General features: G+C 39.6%; 1 long non-coding RNA gene across 1 annotated transcript in view; it reads left to right on the top strand.

Moving 5' to 3' along the window:
• Positions 1 to 22,128, top strand: part of LOC143369813 (uncharacterized) — a 59,707-nt gene that overhangs the window by 236 nt on the left and 37,343 nt on the right. The gene's annotated exons all lie outside the window — the stretch shown is intronic.

The raw sequence follows: 22,128 nt of genomic DNA on the forward strand, positions 1-22,128 counted from the left end.
ATAATTGGATTAATTGGAAATCATCATGAATGATTCTCTCATATATGAATTTGTTTTAGATATTTCCACCAACCAATATCAACGTTGAAAATCATGCTCTATGAAGCGAGGAAAGGAAGGCTGTCTTCTCCGCGAGCATAAAGATAAGTAAACCCATAAAAAAAACTTCAAAAAAGTAAAAAAAATTACTCCAAGTACACGAAACAAATAAATCACAAAAAAAAGAAGATAATAATATAAATCGCAAAATATCATACGTAGCATATGCAAACGCACACATACACACATTCACGAACGCACGCACAAGAAAGAAAGAAAAAGATTAATGCAATTGATACATACATATGTATTCAGTTTAGCAACACCAATTCGGTGAGCAGCGCCAAGTATTTTGAATAAAATATTTATTCGTATTAATATATTTATTTGTATAAAAATATATCTGCTTAATATTATTTAATAATACATATTTTCTTTTTATAAATAGCTATTGTTATAATTGGCGCAAATTTTTTGTATACCATTAATTTTGTAAAGCTATTAATTTACGACAATGTTTTTAAATTGGATCCTTTTTGGTTGGTTAATTAAAGCACCGTTAGAAAGCGCAGTGAGAAAGCACCTTTATGTACTTGCAGCTCATTTTGATTTCACATATTTTTTTACATTGTATATTTTCTTTTTTTTCTGATTTATATTATTATCTTCTATTTTTTCTGGTTGTATATTTTCTTCTATTTTTTGCGATTTATATTATTATCTTTTTTTGTGATTTATTTGTTTCATGTACTTGGCGTAATTTTTTTACTTTTTTGAAGTTTTTTTGTGGGGATCTCACTTCTTTTTACAAAGATAATTCATGTGCTTGGCATATTTTTTTAAAGTATTTTTATGGGGATCATACATACAGTTAAATACTCACATATAGTATTATGAAAATACCATTTCGGCTTTTTGTCGAATGGGTCTTTGTTTTCGAGATATTGTAATAAATTAAAGTTTTTAACGTACATAGTAATCCAAGTATAGTATACCATCTATAGTAACCTATATCCAAGAAGGTTCTGTGGAAACAACGGTATCGCGTCAGATTGTCACGTGAGCGGGCCGGGGTTCAAGTCCACCCGTAACTCCGATATATTCCTATTTTTTTAAACAATTTTTCCCGTGGTAATATATTTTGTGGATATTACCCTAGTAGCATTTTGGGTTGGCATACAGTTGGGCCAAGCACATAATATTAGTTGGCCAACAGTTAGATTTGGCCAACTAATATTTTATTGTCAGGTTGGGCCAACAACAGATGGCCAAGATAGGCTACTATAGCCCTAGTATTGCCCAACTATTTATAGGTACTGCCTGGTCTGGTTTAGGTAAAAAAAAATTTTTACCCTGAGGAGGAATCGAACACGGGCTTTCCGCTTGCGAAGCAGCCGCTGTTCGCAACTACTCAACACACTTCCTTATAAACACTTTTAATTTCTAGTTACATAAATACTATTAATTGTTTATAAAAACTGCACAGGGACGCAAAATATTCGACAAAATATCATCATTCGACTCATTCCTTAAAATTTCACATTCGTCTTAAGACAGACGACCTCATTACGTGTTTATAATGAAAAATGCATTTATAACATAACATATTATTCTAATCATCTCTTTCACCAATGTTTTCATATTCTTGTTCTGCGAAAATATTTCATTCCGAAACTTTTGTCGAGCAGGTGAAATGTGATAGCCGTTAAAATTACCGTATTTTCAACATTAAAATCTGCGTAGAATAATATGTAACGTACTATATATATTATGTAAATAATGTATTGTAATAACAAATTGCATTGTATTTAAATTGCCAGATATTTGTATACCAGCAATTTAAAGCTTTTATGTAAAACTTAATATTATAGAAATGAAGGGGACGCACAGGCTTGGATGGATAGAAATGAAGGGGATGCACAGGTTTGGAGGTTGTCCGGAGAAGATTAGATAGATAGACAGAGCACTATGAGATACGAGCATTTTGTTTCGCACAAGTTTCTGGAAACTTGTTAAATAAGGTAAATCGCCAAAAGTTGTCAAAAGCCATAGAATTAAGCATTATTCAGAAAATAGATTATTTATGGTGAACTGCTTGCAATGTAGAGCACATCACATTAGTGAAGAAAGTACGCGGAAAACACATCTCCCTTGATAGCTTCCCGGCTTAAAAATGAACAATTCAAAAAGCCCGCGGCAGAATGTGTCCGTATCTATGCGAAAAACGGGCTCCTTAAAAAACAAAAGAGCAGCGGAGGAGCTCGCCTCATCGATGCACGTGTGAGGAAGCTCATTCTCGATCGTGACTGCCCACCGGCGACAATGGCTAATAATGTAAGTATTAAAAAACATACTATTCATATATATAATCATACCAGAGTTATAGTAATTCATAATATACTCTAGCCAGGTTATCTGTATTCGCTAGTTTTATTCGTGAGATTTATTTTTATTCGTGATTCCTGAGATTTTTTCGTTACTTAAAATCTGATTACACGCGGCGTATGATAGATATGACAGAAAAAAGTCATAATGTTCAATTGCAAAATGGTAATAGGAAATTCGGATTTTAAAAATAAAAATTACATTACATTACATTACAAAATATGTTTCTTCTCATTACTTTACGAGCCTTTCTATTATTATTCAATAAAAAAAACTGAGTTAAGAAGTTATATGTTTTTAGAATACTTTTTTAAATACTAAATTTAAATACTAATAAATTTATTGTTGTTTATTACTACTAATTTCAGGACCGTACGTGGCTCGACACAAAAAAGGCGGTTGGAGGTTGAGGGCGCAAAAGGATCAATCGGCAGCGATTGAAATAATGAAGAATCATGCCTTCACCCTCCGCAAAATAATCACACAGCAATATGGCCGTGGTCGGGGCCGTGGTATGGAGCGGGGTCGGGGCCGTGACGGCGGCCAATAATTAACAAAAAAATAATTTTTTCTATTTTACTTTAATAAAAAAATAAATATAATTATTATTTTATAGATAAAATGTGTGGTTATTTTATTTGCTCATGTAACAGGATTACTTTCTCTTTCAGCTGTTGAAATAATTCTCTTCGTCTGCATCGTTCACTGAAAAATAGGCCACATTTATTAATTATTTATAAATTATCACACATGCTCATATGTTAAGATCATTGAATATGCAAAACCCTAACTGAAAATTTGTGCGTATATACTCTGACATAGATCACTCTGCATCATCTTCTGCTTCGATTTTCTGTAAATATATATAAAGCCACATTTTAGTTATACAACTTAACGTAGAACTTACTTATCTAGAAACAGAGTGGCCTTCTGCTACAGTGAGTGTAGAGACTACATAATGTGTCCGAAGGAGGTGAGAGTGTATGGCAGAAAGTCTTGTTGCAGGAAATTTAAATGCTAATGGTAATAATTCAGCGAAAATGAACGAACAGATCCAATATTTTTAACGCACAATTTATTGGTGTTGGAATAAAATTAATTTAATATGTTTAGTGGTGAATTGAAATATTATTAATGGGAATCTAAACAATTAATGAATTAATGAATAACGTGGCAACTAGGTACTGTGGATTTTATTTCACAAAAGATTGAAAAGCATCAAGGGAGATGTGTTTTCAGCGTACTTTCTTTACAAATTTGACTTGCTCTACATTGCAAGCAGTTCACCATAAATAATCTATGTTCTGAATAATGCTTAATGCTATGTCTTTTGACAAATTTTGGCGATTTACCTTATTTAACAAGTTTCCAGAAACTTGTGCGAAACAAGATGCTCTGTCTATCTATGTAATCTTCTCCGGACAACCTCCAAGCCTGCGACTCTACATGAGAAATCAATTAAAAATATTTTGGCTACTTACCTAGTTAATTGAGACAATAATTCAGTCTCCTATGTGGTGTAAAAACTCGTGACATTTCAAATTTGAACAACTTACCCTATTTGACACTTGGCAGATTATGATGGTTTGACACTTGGTAGGTTATAAAATTCAAAATAGTATACATAGGTATATATGTGTACAATGACGGACGACGATCCCTGCCGAATGATTCCGAGAGTCGACGAATCGACGAACGAAACATGTTTGTTCATCGGTGTGCGTGTAACGCGCATACGTATTATGTTTGACGAAAAAATTCCTTGGATAATCAGAATCAGAAGAAAAACCATATCGTAACTGACAGATCCATGAGACGATATTAGGATATCTCTGTTATGCGAGGACCGATTTTATTGAAATTGGTCTTATTCGAAAGCTTATATGCGGTTTACATAAGAAAAATGCCTTTAAATTTAGAAAATATTGCAGGCGTGATGAGATATTAAGGAAATAAGTTTCAGGTTAGGTTGAAATGGCTCCGCGACCAGTAAAGGTACACGCTAGCGACAGTCGACATATATAGGGTGTCTTTCCTGTAGTTGGCGTCGAGACGCTGCCGCGTCTATAGATAAAGTTGCATAGCACGATACTGCCGTCAGAAAATCCATTACACCTGAAGAAAAATTGGCAATTACTTTTAGATTTCTTGCAACCGGTGATTGTTACAGTAGCTTACAATCTCTTTCGAAATATCTAAACATGTAGCGGGTAGCACGGGAGGGTGGTGCGTCAAGCGACCACCAGAGTAGCGCTGCTGCACTACGGGGCCTGGCTGCACCCCCGCTCCGCACCCCATGCCAATGCGCATGCTCCGAGACCACCCTCGCAGGGATAAAAGGAGCCAAGACCCAAAAGTTAACCAGTCTAAGTCCCAGCTCTGACAAAGTCGCTCCCTTGTGCGGACGACTACCCTGACAGGTGACTAACAGAAAGCGCTCCCCGAGTGGACCAGAATCGGTAGACTTCTGACAGGCTAGTTCGCAAGGGTTTAACAATCGCTGCCTGGTGTGGACGATTCTTAAGCGGATCATCGCCTTCGTGTCAAAGTTGTTCACGTGTCTCCATGTACATAGTGTTAGATCTTAGTAAATGTAAATAGTTTTGTCATTGGTGCGTATTCCTTTCTATTGCCACCCTGCCCGTACAATCCACGTTACAAACACGTTATTTAAAAAAATATACCAGACGTGTGTGAAGACGTAATTGAGAGTGTAATTTGAAGTTTCAAGTCAAGTTTATACTTATATAAAATGTTAATTTTTCAACTTACACGGTGTCATCAATACCAGGCCCGTATAATAAACCTTCAGCACTAGTTGAAGCCTCTAAAATATGTATCTGGTGCTGTCGGCGAAGCATTCTCCCTTCACGGGTAGCTTCCTGCGTCCGGCGCACAGTGGTTCCAAAGTGACTTTTTGCGGACAAAATTCCGTATTTCCGTCAATTCTCAACCGATTTTTTATTTTTTTGGCTCATTTTGTAGGGGATTAAATTTGCTATAATATCAAATACCTGGATTGCATTCCGACAATTTAATATCAGGAAAAGTTGGAGGTTTTCGACAAATGAGGATATAATGCATAATTTATTAATAACATCGGATCCTTTAATTTCGATTTTAGTAGTTCGAGTTTAATTTAGACTTTAAAATCAAAAATCGGTTGAGAATTGACGGAAATACGGAATTTTGTCCGCAAAAAGTCACTTTGGAACCACTGTGGGGCGGCGCGCTCGAGGGAGGGTTCACTTCGAACGCCTATATCTCCGCCAATTTTATTCGGATTACCTTAAAAATATTATAGACTATTTCTGAGATGTTGTACTTAAATAAAATACGCTATCAAAAAGTCAGTATCAAGGTATACGTGCAATAAGCATTGAAAAAAATAGTATATTGTATCCGCCTTATAAAAATGTATTGAAAGCAAAACAAAAATGATATCCTGACAAGTCAACAATTACTGTCACTGAAAGTGGAACTTCTGTTGCACTTCAAGCTTTATTGGACCATACCGTTGCACAGTGGTCCAGAAGCACCGAAAAAGTGGCAAAAATTCAAGATTTCATCAGATATTTTATGAAACTTATTATTTAGGGGTTTTCGAGGTCGCCGATGACTAATCCGACGTTAAAAACCTAAAATTCAAAATCGCATATTGAGTACAGTTTGACTTATCAAACAGTTGGACTTATCTCGTGCATAAGTGCGTTGCTGTTTGGTAAAAAAGTGCCATTCGTTTTATTCGACAAATCATTAAAGGTTCTTTTACTTCTAAACGCATATTGGTGTATACATTTTTTGACATACGGTTATCCAAAAGAAATGCTAAAGCTTCTTCAGGTTTCTTAGTTAGAGGAGCTATATTTGTATCTAACAGTTTTCTAATTTTTCTTGGTTGTTCCGGACTTTTAGAAATTTCTTTCAAAATAGCACACAAATCTTTTTCTTTAGATAATTTAGCTGCATAACCACATGCCTGTAATATTCTTTGTGGGTTGTGATTAAGGCTTTTGCTTATGTTTGCAGCCTCTCGTCTCTTTGAACGATCCGATTTATTTTCAAAAGATAAAGACAGTCGACCTACTCTCAAAAAAGAAGAAGTAGAAGGTTGTTGATTTTCATCATTAATTGTAATATTGGGAATTACAAACTCGGAATCTATCCAACTAAAATTTCTTTTTTTCGAATTTCTCTTTAATTCGACGTGCCTCTTGAAATTTCTTATTTCGTTTTGTTCTTAAAGTCGAAAGAGCAGCTCTCAAACGCTGCACATCCTGTGAACAAGCATCTTCCAAGACAATATTCAATTCTTTCAGAATATAATTAATAGCTTCTGATAGATCTGCTTTTGGGGGAACATATTCCAGAATTTGTCGTTTCGTAAATTTAACCATTATTATACAGGGTGTCCCACTAAGGAGTGGACAGCGCGATATCTCTTAAAGTATTGTCGATAAAAATATAAAAAAAATAGGGAATTGCATGGTTCGAGGGGGCCCATTTATTAGCGCGAACGAATTTTGTTTCCGATTATTATTTTAAAAGATACGATGGTCAAGTTCGGTTTTTCAAATGGAACTATTTTTTTTTGAAGACCTGAGTTGATAGTGCGTTCCAAGACAAATTCAATAAGCTTTAATGTATACACTTTATTTCCACTGGTTTTTAAGATATTGCGCTTGCAAATTTACTGATTTTCACTGCAAGAAACCCCTCTGAAATGGCAAAAACCGGGGGCGGTCTTACTGACGCCACGGGTGGCACTGCCTGTTGAAATGGATACTTACCTGCCAAAGGTCTACGCCAGAAATGGCAGGCCCAAAGGCTGGACAATTCTTTTCCGTCAGAAATGCTACTTAGGTAGGTACATCTGCGGTATCGAGAAGCGCATCGTTACTTTTATTTCGCACTTGCTTCTACGATCGGTTGGCCGGTTCTTTTGGGAGGAATGCAAGTTGGATTGGTTACGTTAGGAGGGTATTGCTGTGACGAGGGCCTCTTCAAGAGAGCAGCCGTTTGTGAGGGATGCAAATCCGATTGGTTCTGATACAATCTGCTCCCTATGGTTGAAATTTAGTCTAGCAACTTTCACTCCTCCTAACCTAACCAATCCAACTTGCATCCCTCCCGAAAGAACCGGCCATCCGAGCGTAGAAGCAAGTGCGAAATAAAAGTAACGATACCTACCTAAGTAGCATTTCTGACGGAAAAGAATTGTCCAGCCTTTGGGCCTGCCATTTCTGGCGTAGACCTTTGGCAGGTAAGTATCCATTTCAACAGGCAGTGCCACCCGTGGCGCCAGTAAGACCGCCCCCGGTTTTTGCCATTCCAGAGGGGTTTCTTGCAGTGAAAATCAGTAAATTTGCAAGCGCAATATCTTAAAAACCAGTGGAAATAAAGTGTATACATTAAAGCTTATTGAATTTGTCTTGGAACGCGCTATCAACTCAGGTCTTCAAAAAAAATAGTTCCATTTGAAAAACCGAACTTGACCATCGTATCTTTTAAAATAATAATCGAAAACAAAATTCGTTCGCGCTAATAAATGGGCCACCTCGAACCATGCAATTCCCTATTTTTTTTATATTTTTATCGACAATACTTTAAGAGATATCGCGCTGTCCACTCCTTAGTGGGACACCCTGTATACTTAATAATTTACCCTAGTCTAGCCTTAATTCTATAAAGCCTATACTTTAGTTGGTACTATGTATGAAATTCTACAATAATAATAAAATTATTCTTTAATAAGGAAGAAATCTCGTTCGAAAGGAAATCATTACTAATGTCAAAAAACACTTTTACAATTATTATACAGTCCGAGGATACTTTTCTTTTCGTTTTTCAAACTGATCTGCTTGGATGCAACTGATCAACTAAAAGACTCGACAACTCGACTGGTCGAGTTTCTTGACAAAACTGATACATTGAATTGAAGTATAAGCAGTGAGAAGTAAGGATACACAGGCGTTTACGTTGAATGCGATTTTAGTTCCGTGATTAAGAAACAGACAAAATTTAAAAAATAATGTCATTAACAGATAATAACGATGTATGAAAGAGTAATAGATAATTAAATGTACATATTTGGTCTGGGCAGACACACCTATATTTGTAAATTTAGCCTGCTGCATTTTGCGGCCACCTATACGCGCACGGTCGTTCGTTTATAATATTAATTTAATTTAAACAACAAAAGTAGCAGTTTTACATTAAAGTATACATTACATATAGTACACTCAGGCTTTATTTTTCTCTATAAGAGGTGGAATCTCGGAGAATGGTGAATCGAAAGGTAAACATTCTGCGAAATATGATTATAGTGCAACGATAAGGAATTGAATATTACAATTTCCTCCCAACTTTCTTAACTTGTCTGCGTTATTCTTAATTGATATATATTTACAAATAAATATATAACATTAAAATTCCATAAATTGAACATAAATTAATGAAAAACATTGATATTATAATGAACAGACATATCACTCATTTTAATACATTTGTCAACATAAAACCAATGGCAATGGAGCAGAAATGGTTAAATCCACAAAACATTTTGTCTACATGCACTGCAACTATTCCTGAAAATGGTGATAAATTTTCCTTACGGAAATTTTCTACCTTGTTTTTGGCCACTTTTTAGGTGCTCTTGGACCACTGTGCAGCGTGACGAGTGCAGCGACGATGGGCCCGACTAGCGCGACGCCATAGCTGTCATAAAATTAGCATCGGGGTCCTTAGGATTTTTCCCAAAAGGACAACCGAGGACTTTCTACAGGACGGAAAGGCAGTCTTCTCTAGACTTCGAGTCGAGAAGGACCCTATCTTTACTCTTGTTTCTTCATTGAAAATATATACATATTCAGCAAATAACTTGATGGGGACTGCGCATGCTCCCAGGAGCGCTGACGAGAGCGCTCCCACACGGGCATCCAGGGTCACTAGTTCTGGCTTGGGGTGTGACACGGAACGGCCGTGCACGCTTGTATCGCGTTATTAATAAAGCTAAGAGTTACAGTTATTAAGCATCACTTTCTTCTATGTACCTTAACCCGAACCTAGAGTCATTTGGGACTCAACATAACTTATTCAGCAAATTCTTCCTGCTACACCTTAGACTCTCTTACAAACATTGTAAGACCGCCGAATACGAAGAAACGTTCGGAAGACGCTAGCTATAGCGATGGGGATAACGGAACGATCATGCCCTCCCACACCTTAGGACAAAGGACATGTTCGCAAGAAAGAAGGAATGAAGGAAGGAAGGAACACCGCACACAATGTATCGTGTGGACTTCGTGGTACTACAAAGTCAGTCGTACAAGCAATCAAGTCATCCAAATGTGGACGACCTCCAGCAAGACCATCAAACATAGCCTAATGATTTCGTGCCTGTTTCCCAAAGTAATTACATTTATGTATAATAATAATAATTATACAGGAAAGTTCTTAGTTGTACCACTGCTTAGAATAACATTATTAACAATTTCTCTATATTTGTTCCAGAATGCCGAGTAGTAAAAGATGAAACATTTATTCTGCATGATACTACGTTGTTAGAATATTTCGCAATATCGTGTGTCTCGCCCGAGGACAGTTTAAATGTGCATAAAGATGATAACAATGATGGAGCCTCTGAAATTAGTAGTCCAATGTCGGCATTGGACGATGTGCGCCCCATTATTAGCACCAATTGGGTTTTCTCACTCTCGTCCGAAGGTTTCAAGAAATGGTGGGAATAGTCGCCGTGCTCTTAACGCATGGTAGAGACGGACTGGTAACGAAGATTTACGTATGGCGACTTTTTGTTCATGAAACGCGTGACTGCATCGCTGCAGAAGGTCAATTGAAACAATTGCGAAAAAAAGTGACGATATCTTCGACAAGGAGCAGTTGTCGACAGACGCGTGAAAACTCGTTGTTTCTTTCGGTCTTGTAAGGCCCGATTCACCTTCGTGGTACGCGTGAAGCCGGACGATTTTATCACCCACCAAATTAAGGGGGCCGTCTCCTTTTTGTTATGGTCCGAATCGATCGAAGCGCCCTTGTAAACAGACGGACCCTAATGAAACTACTGCGGTCGGTAAAAAGAAGTTGTACAATGGTGACATCTACCGATACTCTACGTAGACGAATTTTTGACAGCATAGTTGCCGCATGTTCTGTTGTCTCCGTCTCTGCCGCGCTGTTGCCACAGCTCCTTCTATTGAGAAGCTTGGAGGAATACGGCACGAGAGCTGCGTCTAGGCAGCGATCGCCGGGCTCCATGTACCGCTGATGGAGGGGGGAACATCGACAGGAGCGGTGGTTATGTGTGGGGAACTGCGGTGCGTCAGTCACGCACACATAACCACCGCTGTAGGTGTTTCCTCGTGCATCAGCTGTAGCTGGAGCCCGCCAATTCCTGCGTCTAGCATCAGAGCCTCGCTGAACGTAAAGGAGGATAGCACTATTGAAAGATAGAGAGGTTGAGTAGTGAAGTTAGGAAACATGTCAATGAAACAATACTAATTTAGTATTTATTTATACATAGAACGATGCAATACTTTGTACAATCAATGTGCAAATTCAAAGCATACAATTTGAATAAGGTACATCACCGAAGTGTAACATGCCGATCGTAATGAAATTTATGAATGCTGTAATTCTTCTAAAAACATATGCCGCTTTTTTTTCATCTAACTATACATCAAATTATCTTTTATATCAACAAGAATTGTCTGTTTCAATAATAGTTTTGTACATGGTTTTCTTCGGAATTGTTATTCCACGGTTGTAAAAATTTATCAATATAAACCAGAGTTCAGTACTAACAATACTGATATTTGGGAATGTCCCATTAAACGATTTTATTTAGCTACGATCCTCTGTTTGTTTGTTTGTTTGTTTGATTCAAATGTGGAAACTCAATTTTAAACCACTTCCAACTATCCAATTCCCTCGAAACTTTGCAGAGGTGCGTAGTTTGGTTGACAATACAAAATTATGAAAAAACTCCGAGTGGGTGAAAAAATTACCTAGTCACCAATAAATAATAACCCATAACAATAAATCAACCATTCTTCAAGCAAACTGTTAAACTGCATACAGCAATAAGAGTAATGTAAATCCACAAACACTAAAAACTAGAAAAAGTATATTAAAAAATTTATAATAAACGATTTTATGAAAAATGCATTAAAAAGTAAAAAATAATTATTTTCTTATACTACAATTTCGATGGTGTATTTGCACATAAAATCGTGGAGCAGGATATCTCGCAACAAATTCATTTCGACACTTGAGGCTATACTAAATTGATTCATATTCTGTTATGAAATATTCTGAACCACGTTTTTATTTAAAGTTGAAAAACACCATCGAAATTGTAGCACAACACTAGAAGTATTTTTTAGTTGTTAGTGCCTTTTTGACAAAATCGTTTAACAGAACATTTTTTTATATTTTTTTTGTTTCTAATCAAGTTATAGTCATTACAATAAATCAATCCAACTTCATTGGAGAATTGAAATTCGACATTCAAGCTTTCGCCCCTTTGAAATGGACAGATAAAAATGGTGTATTTCCTCTTCTTCTTTGACGGTCTTCCTACAATTTTCTTAGGTCGCTCGTACCGAAAGATGACATAGGCAGTGTAGATCTGTAACACATTATGAAGTTCATTAGGAAATACTTAATTGTAGTTTTGTAAACGTACAAAATTTTACTGCAGATGTATAAGCTGTTAAACTTTACCTGAAATATGGTACTTATCATTCCATTTGTCCTGACATTACTGTCCCATAAACCATGTTTGCAGTAATTTGGTAAAGAATCCGCCTGTAACAAATGATCGCAGACATTTCTGTAAGTTTTATATAAAAGTAAAAATTTGTTTCAATAATTCGTCGAACATCATGTATACCTGCGAGGCCCGTGTGAATCAACCTGGCGCATTTGATCGAGCCCGATTCCGTCTGTCTGCTCCTGTGAACTAGAGCTGTTACTTTTTTACCCGTCGGGTACTCGGCTACCCGAAACAACTTCAAGGAATTGAATGCTTTATTGTCTATGGTATTGTTTGATATTAGGTAAAAATGATCGAACAATACCACATTCAATGGCTTGAAGTTGTTCCGGGTAGCCGGTTACCCGACGGGTCAAAAAGTAACAGCTCCGCTGTGAACTTAGAGATGTGTCTGAAAAAATTAAAGGGTGAATTAAATTTATTATTTTCTTCTTCACTTCTTTGGGGAAGTGACGGCGGCGTCGATCGACTCCCGTGATCATATGATCCGCGAGTAAAAGTGCCATCGCTGGCACTTGTCACCACTGACGATAGTCAGCGGTGCGACGCCGGATCGATCATATTTATTATTTTCTTCGTCACTTCTTTGGGGAAGTGACGGCGGCGTCGATCGACTCGCGTGATCATATGATCCGCGAGTAAAAGTGCCATCGCTGGCACTTGTCACCACTGACGATAGTCAGCGGTGCGACGCCGGATCGATCATATTTATTATTTTCTTCGTCACTTCTTTGGGGAAGTGACGGCGGCGTCGATCGACTCGCGTGATCATATGATCCGCGAGTAAAAGTGCCATCGCTGGCACTTGTCACCACTGACGGGGTCAGTGGTACCGCGCTTTACAACGCGGTGCGACGCCGGGCCGTTATAATAGTTTCATTATTTCTGGAGGGAGACCTTTTTCGCTTTTTCAAGCTTTTCGGTTTTTCTTTCGCTCTCTCTGCTAAAATAAATTGTGGCTCCCGAATAGTCATGCACCTATTGTGCCGACTATCTATTAATTCGGGTAGCATGCATTCTAAATAAAATTGAACAAGTTTTGGCTCCATTTCTCTTTTCCAAAACGCATCATCTCTCTCTACTTTTATAGATTTCAACCCTTTCGGGGTCCAAAGGCAAAATATACAGTACTTTCTGTCAGTAATGTGTAACTGGCCTTGTATTTGATAAAAATAGTGATGCGTTTTACTTATTGAAATACCTGCGTTACGCGTGAACATGCGCCGGACAGCGGGAACTTGTTCAATAGCTTCTTCAGGCGTAAAGTTCTCCGCTGATTTGGGGCATTTGATTTCCAAAATACCCTCTTGACCGATGATTCCATCCGGTGAAGCTCCTAAGAAGGCGATGCAGCTGTCGATGAAAAATCCACATTCCGCAATATCTGTATATTGCTTCTTCAATTCTTCGCGAGCAATATTCTCGCATTCTTTCCCGTATTCCACCGCGGGTGCACTAATTATCTTCGGATAAAGAATTGATTTTACTGTATTTGCGCAAAGCGTGTCAGGTCGGCGACGGCACACTTGTCCAAAATTGGATGCTGTCAACAATTTGGACCTGTACTGCAACCATTTGCGGTTCTTTGCTTGTCCGATTGTTTAATCTTCAATGGCATGTCTTTTCTCTTGGCAGTCACTGAGCATTTGCATATGCTTTTCCCGCTCCAGTTCGTACATTTCGGATGGCATGTCTGGCGTCTGTGCATTTCTGCGAGGGCAAATGCTTGCGTACATATCGCGCAGCCTTCGTTTCCTTCTGTTTTGCAGCTTTCTTTTCCTTTTCTTTCTTTTTCTTTTCTTCCATTTGGTGCACAACCTCGGGCGTTTTCTTCTTCATAACCGCATCCAATCGCGAGTGCACTTGGTTACTGTTGTACTCCACGACAGCAGCAGCACATCTCCCTGTATAAGATCCTCTTTCGGCGAAATTTAATCTTTTTCCGCCAGTGTACTTGGCAATTAGTCCGTTCAAACTTTCCACAGCGTTATTAGTAGTATTATAGAGTAAGCTCTCCGCATGAGCTAATAGTGGACGAAGTATTTCTTTCACGTCCTGGTACACTCCAATTTTCATCAAGTCTGGAACGATGTTTTTCTCATTCTCTTTATTCTTTCCATCGCAGAAATATTCTAGTCTTGCACACTCTGCGTGTTCACCAAACACGTGGCTTGGAACATTCTGTATGTCGCCATACAAATTCTTCGTTCTCTCGTCGATTGATACATTCTGATTGTATCTAAACTTTGCGGCTTTCACGATGTCCGTGCGCATCCGGCGAATGCTACTTTCCACAGTTTGTCTCAATGGTCCAGATGTGGTCTTTTTTACAATCGCTTTCATTTTTGTGCAAAAGTTTCGCAACAAATGATTCGTGCATTCAATCTTTTTTACACGAATCTGTCTCTTATATGGGTCCGCATCAATAATCTTCTTATACACGCTACTGTCCCCATCAGCAATCAGTGTAGAATAAACGAGCCCACGTTTTTCTACGCTAGTGTTGAATCCTTCTACTATAGCATCGCTTTCCATAGCAGTCGATGCTCGAGATGTTTTCCAGTTTTTGAAACATGTGTGCTTTCGGGGTTCTTTCCCGTTTTTCGCAGCAATCCGACAAATTCTGCAAACTTTGTTCCGAACGCCGTAAAATAATACTTTTTTCGTGTGATAGCCAACTATCACGCCGACTCCAGACGCAGAATCGTAACATCCACTGCGGTAGGATCTCTTCATCCAGCTTCCGTCGGCCACAACGGGGATGTGAGGGGTCCCTGACCCGGGAAGAACGTCGCCTCTCTCAATCGCCAAACGTTTTTCTTCTTCAGCCGCTGCTAACATCTCTTCTTCTGCAGCGGCAATTGCGGACTTGACGAATTCATCTTGATTCTTCACGAATTCTTTCTTCGACATGCAACGTATGTTCACTCCTGCAAAAGTGTGTTCCAACTGAGCATAACTGCCTCCACATAAAATTGTTGCATTAACGGCGCCCTGATTGCTATCCACTTCTTCGGCTTCGTTCGATTGATTGTGGATTTCAGCTTTGTAATGGCATAAAGTGCACATTACGCTGAAGATGCTCTTGAAGCCACACCGTTTCACACCAGTTATTCGTAGGTGTTCAATGCCGCAGTCTTCTCTATGTTTTGCATGTTTACCTATTTTCTGCAATTGAGCAAGCACATTTTGAAAATTCATTACATCGTTGCTATTTAGGAGACGCGATTGCTCTTGCGACTCGTTCTTCGCAACTTTTTCTATAACGAAGTTTTCTTCTTCGTTACTTTCAACATCAAATTCTTGAAGCGCCTCTTCAGTTTCTCCCAAACTGGCCGTATCAGTGTCTTCATCGGATGGCGAGTGCATTATCTCTTGGTACGTATGATTTTGTCCATCGGATGTTGATGGTTCCTCTACCATACGTTCCTCGGCCACTTCTTCTGAATGTCCTACGGCAGTGTCGTCTGCCGTTTTTTCGTTTTCTTGTTTCTTCTGAAGGGCTGAAGATCTTCTCTTTTGGCGATGTACTTTCCGTTTCGAAAATCTCCTTGCGGACGGACGTAATTTTCGTGGACGAAACGGAGAATTATTGTCCATATCTTCTTCCACATCCTGCATATTCGCATTTAGAGTGTCACTCATTCCACACTAAACCAACAAACACAACACAAACACAAACACAACGCAACACAACTCAAAATCCTACTGCCCGTTACAAAAAACGTAAACGCGAACCGTGAACGTGAAACGTGAATCCGAAGGAGTTGGTTACGTGCGCGTGACTGATGCATGCGCAGTTTACGCAACACAACCACCGTTCCTGTAGATGTTCCCCTCCATCAGTGGTACCTCGAGCCCCGCCGATCCCTGGTTATTGAGGAGCCCGGCGACTATCTCCACAATTTCTTAGAATTCTTTGTTCGAAAGTGAGAGATAAAACTTTCGAATAAAACTTTCGAATAAAAAAAAAGGTAATTATGCAGAACTGGTGTTTCCTCATCGATTTCAATTATTTTTGGATATGTTGCCGGGGACATGATTCTGAACAACTTTTTCCTATACATGTTACCACCGCTCGACCTTCGTTGCCGAGATATTTGCCAGAAACTATCGGTATTATTATTATATTATTTTATTATCCGGGACAGAAAATCCCATAGTTACAGAAGAACTATATGAACAAAGGGCTTACAGTTACTAGCGCTTACTAAACTAAGTTAACACTAAGGTTTTCAACAGACTATATAACAATGGTCGGATTATACCGATAGTTTCTGGCAAATATCTCGGCAACGAAGGTCGAGCGGCGGTAACATGTATAGGAAAAAGTTGTTCAGAATCATATCCCCGGCAACATATCCAAAAATAATTGAAATCGATGAGGAAACACCAGTTCTGCATAATTACCTTTTTTTTTTAATTCGATAGTTTTATTCGAATAAATGCAACGAATAAAGGATATACTTCCGAATGGCACCAGTGGCCGATCGAGATGAGGTTTGGGTGTGGGGTGGGGTGGGGAGGGGGTGTGAACCCTAAATCTAAAATTGTAGCTTCGGGTATTCTTTAATATTTCGTTTCCGAAATATTAATAAAAAATTGTTAATTTATTTTGGAAATTTATTTACATTGGTGGAGGCCTCCCTACCCGTGAGCCCTTCTGCCCCTCCCCCGCCATTTTCCACTTTTGAAATTTTGTAATACCCCTCGTAATACTCGGCAAGTTTCGTCTCGATCGGCCACCGGTTGGAGCTAGACCAGTGCGTGGGGCGCGGAAAGCACGACAGCGAACCGATGTGACTTTGGAAATACTCTAGTATTACTGTACTGTATTGGGAATAAAAACTGATGCAGTTACAAGCATCGCGCGATGAGGTCAATATCGTACATTGTATCGTCGACTGTGAAACGAAGAAGATGGTTGTGTTAGTAACGTCTGTGTACATAGGTAGATTTCAATGTATTATGCCGAAATTTTTTTATTAATATCTCAGAAACTAAGAAATATCCGCAGCTGAAATTTTATATTAGAGGGTCTCTCCACCTCCCGCCCAACCCCTCAAAATTTCAGTTCATTCCGTTGGTTGGGTCATACCGTAGTATATCCGCGGATTCTCTCACTCTGGAATAAAGAATTCTAAGAAATTGTGAAGATAGTCGCCGGGCTGCTAAATAACCAGGGATCGGGTGGTCGAGGTGCCACTGATGGAGGGGAACACCTACAGGAACGGTGGTTGTGTTGCGTAAACTGCGCACGCATCAGTCACGCACACGTAACCAAGGCTCCTGTAGGTGTTTCCTCCTCCACAAATAAGTCTGCCCAAGGACTTGTTGCGTGGCAAGCAACAGTTGGCTCACGAACTGCAGAGCAATAGAACGGAAGACCATGCAGAATTCACAAAATGTAAGTATTATATTGTATACTATTATACAGAGTGACTCTCTGGCTAGAGTATTCAAACGCGATGCCGCCAATAAGCCGCGCCTCGCTGAGTTTCGTGGACGTCAAAGCTCGCGACGAGATTCATTACGGTGTATTAAAAAATTCTTTATTCTTCATTGCATCGATATTGCAGTGATACCAATGCATTCCTGGCATTCTCCCGATTAAAATCATGTCGTGTAATTCGGACTATTTTTAACGAAGTTAGCGTGGTACCATTTTCATCGGCACGACATCGATTGACGCCATTTTCGCAAAGATCTGTTGAGAAATGCAGAACGTGGAATTCGTCACTTCCACGTAACTCAGCGAGGCACGGTTTATTGGTGGCATTGTAGATCGAGAGCTGGCTATATAGGGGTCAACGTGACTCGATGCAGTCACAGTTCTTATTGTTGGATTAGTGTTGCCGAATGCGAAATCCCCATCTGCCGAGTCAGTCCGGAGAACTAACGCGGGGGTGGGCGGTCAAACAGGTAAAATTTTGCAGCATAATAACGTGATTCTTGCTGTTCTGAAATTTCATATACTTATTGTTTACGCATTTAATGAACGATATGCAAAATGGCAGACCACCAAGTGTGGGATAAGACGTTGGCAGATGTAAGAAGATCCTAAAGTTGAGGGTATTAACTCGCTTTCTAAATTATTCGTTATAGTTTTATTTATTCCGTTGTTAAAAGTCGGTAGAGTCGAGAAGGTTTTTCTCGAGTCCCGGTCTGTAATCGACTGACTTTCCGTCCCGTGGAAAGTCCCCTCTTGTCCTTTTGGGAAAACTCCTAAGGACCCCGATGCCAATTTATGATGTTTATGGCGTCGCACTGGTCGGGCCCATCGTCACTGTAGGCGTCACGCTGGCCGCATCTGCGTAAGCTCAACCTTGCAGCCCCTTTTACACGGTAGTGCTTCAATATTGCTAACACAGGCGTCGATGAAAAGCGCGATACGTGGCTTGCGCGCTAGTGCAAGGGAGAAATATACATTTGTTTCTCCTTTGCCCTAGTGGGACCGCCGTCGGCCGCATATTGGAACGGCAACCGCCTTTAGGGCGCACTTGGTGGTCTGCCATTTTGCATATCGTTCATTAAATGCGTAAACAATAAGTATATGAAATTTCAGAACAGCAAGAATGACGTTATTATGCTGCAAATTTTACCTGTTTGACCGCCCACCCCCGCGTTAGTTCTCCGGACTGACTCGGCAGATGGGGATTTCGCATTCGGCAACACTAATCCAACAATAAGAACTGTGACTGCATCGAGTCACGTTGACCCCTATATAGCCAGCTCTTAAACTATTGTCTTTGAGGACTCTAGCGAGAGAATCACGCTGTACCATCTTACTATTTGCCAAAAATAATACATTCAACATTTCATTTCCAGATGAAAGATACGGTCCCGACCCCGTCGGGGGGAAGTGGAGGGGGGGAGAAGGAGAAGAAGGAGGAGAAGAATGAGAGTAGGGAGGACAAATTAGAGAAGGCTCTAGCAAAAGTAAGTTATGTTGAAATTATGTGTGTGTACAGTATTATCTCCGTAAGTGTTCGCTGGTCGGGCCGGCGTTGAGCTCCTGTCGTGAACAGATCTCTAATTCCGAGTGTTCGTTTCTCGCTTCTTCCTGGCCGAAGGGGGGAGCGAGATGGAACGCTTTGCCTGCGCGACGGCCGCGAACGCAAAAGACGGAGTGTCAGGCGTCCGAAAGACGGAGCGAGATAAAACATCATCCCGTCGTCTCGCTCGCTTTCAGTGGCTCTCGCTCGCTCTCGTTCCATCTCGCTCTCGCCTTCGCCGGGCAAGAGTGACACAGAAGTGGTGGAGATACATAGCAACAAACCCGTATCGTGTGCACCAAACCGAACACATACGGAGACAATACTGTATTATTATTGAAAGTGGTATAAGTCGATCTGTAGCTAAAAAATCGTTTGTTTTCTTTAACATTTTTATTGATTATTATTCCATAATAAAATTACACAAGTTTATAGTTTTAAAAACATTACCCGATTTGATTTACGGATGCGAATATTTTGTTGATTCAAAAGCATACCCTTAAATATCCCAATGTATGAATAAATGGACTTATACCAGTTTAAGAAATAACGGCTCATATGTAGGCGTAGAACTAGAAGATGTAATTTTTATGGTACTGTTTCAGTTGAAGAAGGAGCTGAAAAGGTTGAAGTACGGCCGAGGAGGCCGCCGAGGGGGCCGCCGAGGGGGCCGCCGTGGGGGCTGCGGCGGCAACCCCATTATCATTAATAATTATTAATATTACAATATAAATATTAAATATTTAAAAATATAATAATTCTAATTGATCAATGATTGTTCATTTTCTTTGTTTCAATGGAATGTAAAATTTTCTCATTTTCTATTGTATCGACATGAACGTTTCAGTAACATACTGCTGAGATTTTCCAGATGAAAATGAATTTAAACACGGTATAAATCGGATTATTTTTAGCATTATTAGATTAGAAATGTTTCGCATTTATATTTAATTATCCGATTTATACCGCATTTGAATTCATTTTAATGTGGAAAATCTCAGCAGTATGTTACTGAATATTGAAAACGTGACATTTTACATTTTATCAACATTGTACGCCTCTCCAACCGAGATTACAAGTTGCCGCAGAGTGGGGCATTTCGGGTCGAAACACAGCACAAAACATTTTCTCACCCAAATCATATATTTATCGTTAATTTTTCCATTTCATTCAGTTAGGACGTATGCTTGTGATCCTATTGGTACAGAAAAATTAATGAAATTTGTTTATTTAATGGGTCATAGTACTTTTTTACAAATTGCCGACAATATCGTGCACACTGTACATAGGAAAAAGTTCCGCATCTTTCACATGTAAAAAGACTTCAGTTACTTTGAATTTCAATGGCAGGAAAGGCATTTTTGTAAAAAAAAAGCGTCATAGACCCCTTCTCGTCCCTCTAACTACCTCGTTTGAACTCCCGTTAAAAATAAACAATGAAAATTGGGACATTCAGTAAGATATAATTCCAAAAATATCAGGGATATCAAAATCAAATTTGGTACACTTCAAATACATACCTCAACACTTAATTCCACCAAAAATTAGTTGAATTAAGCAAACAATAATACTATAAACAACAATACAAATTCTGAAGAGTTTCGTGGTTTTCTTCTTCGAAACCGTGTAGTCGCGTTAAAAATTAATGAATATGAAAAACAATCATAATACCTGCAATCAACTACCTGTAAAAGAAAATTTGCAGTTTAGCGATATTTTTGTAAAAGGACTTAGTGCCGTGTTTCGACCCCAAATGCCCCACTGTGCGCCGCCGAACAGCCCAAATCCTCGCTGGTCGGGACCGGCGCGGCGTTGAGCTCGTATCGCGAGCAGAGCCCTAATTCTCAGTGTTCGTTTCTCGCTTCTTTTTAGCTGATAGGGGGAGCGAGATGGAACGCTTTGCCTGCGCGACGATCGCGCACGGAGAGGACGGAGTGTCAGGCGTCCGAAAGACGGAGCGAGACAAACAACATCTCGTCGTCTATCTCGCACCACCCTCGCTCGCTTTCAGTGCCTCTTGCTCGCTCTCGTTCCATGAGACAATACTGTAGTATCTTTTATTTGACTTTATCCAGATATTATCTTTGCCCATCTCTGTTCTCCAACTGCTTCGCCGTGATTCATTCAAGCCTCCTCGATGGAAAAATATTGATAGGGGAAATGCGGCAACAGCGCGATTCGACTCTCGATACGTCTCGGCAACTATGTCTTTCCTACATTTATCGGCTAGATTGGACTTCCACCGGTTTTGATGGTACAAGGCACGAATATACCATCAACGCCGGTGACGGAGAAACCTTGAAGCTTCATTCTGTCATTTTTCGGGCTGTCCTGAGTACACGATTCATAAATTCATTATTATTTCAACGTACGGTGCTTATTAGCGTTCAAACGGACCAGACCACCCTGCACGAAAGTCTACTGAAGGCAACTAAACCCGCAAAAACGTCCACCGTGCCGATTCCAGGACGAAAGTTGTAATTTACGGTTTGCTTACTACTTCGCGTATACGCAGGCCCGGCGGAACCATGCGCCGCACAAGGGCGCCAGCCGAATGGGACGCTAAAAAAACTAGATCGTACGCTTAATAATAAAGGAATCTAACACCTCACATAAACTAAATATAAATGTAATTCTTTTAAACATATTAAATAGAAAACAAGTGCAAAAAATTGGGGACAACAAAAATTTTTTTGCACAAGGGCGCCAGCTAACCTTGCGTCGGCCCTGCCTACACGTCACGCTGGTGCTACATGGCTGCAGTGCACCATTAGCGCCACCAACGGAGAAGCCTTGAAGCTTCATTCGGACAGTTTTCGAGTCATAAATTCATTATTATTTCAAAGTGGGGTGCTTATTAGCGTTCAAACGCACCAGACCACCCTGCACAGATGTCTACTGAAGGCAACTGTACCC

This window comes from Andrena cerasifolii, chromosome 6, assembly GCF_050908995.1.
Source record: "Andrena cerasifolii isolate SP2316 chromosome 6, iyAndCera1_principal, whole genome shotgun sequence".
In the NCBI taxonomy this organism is placed as follows: domain Eukaryota; kingdom Metazoa; phylum Arthropoda; class Insecta; order Hymenoptera; family Andrenidae; genus Andrena; species Andrena cerasifolii.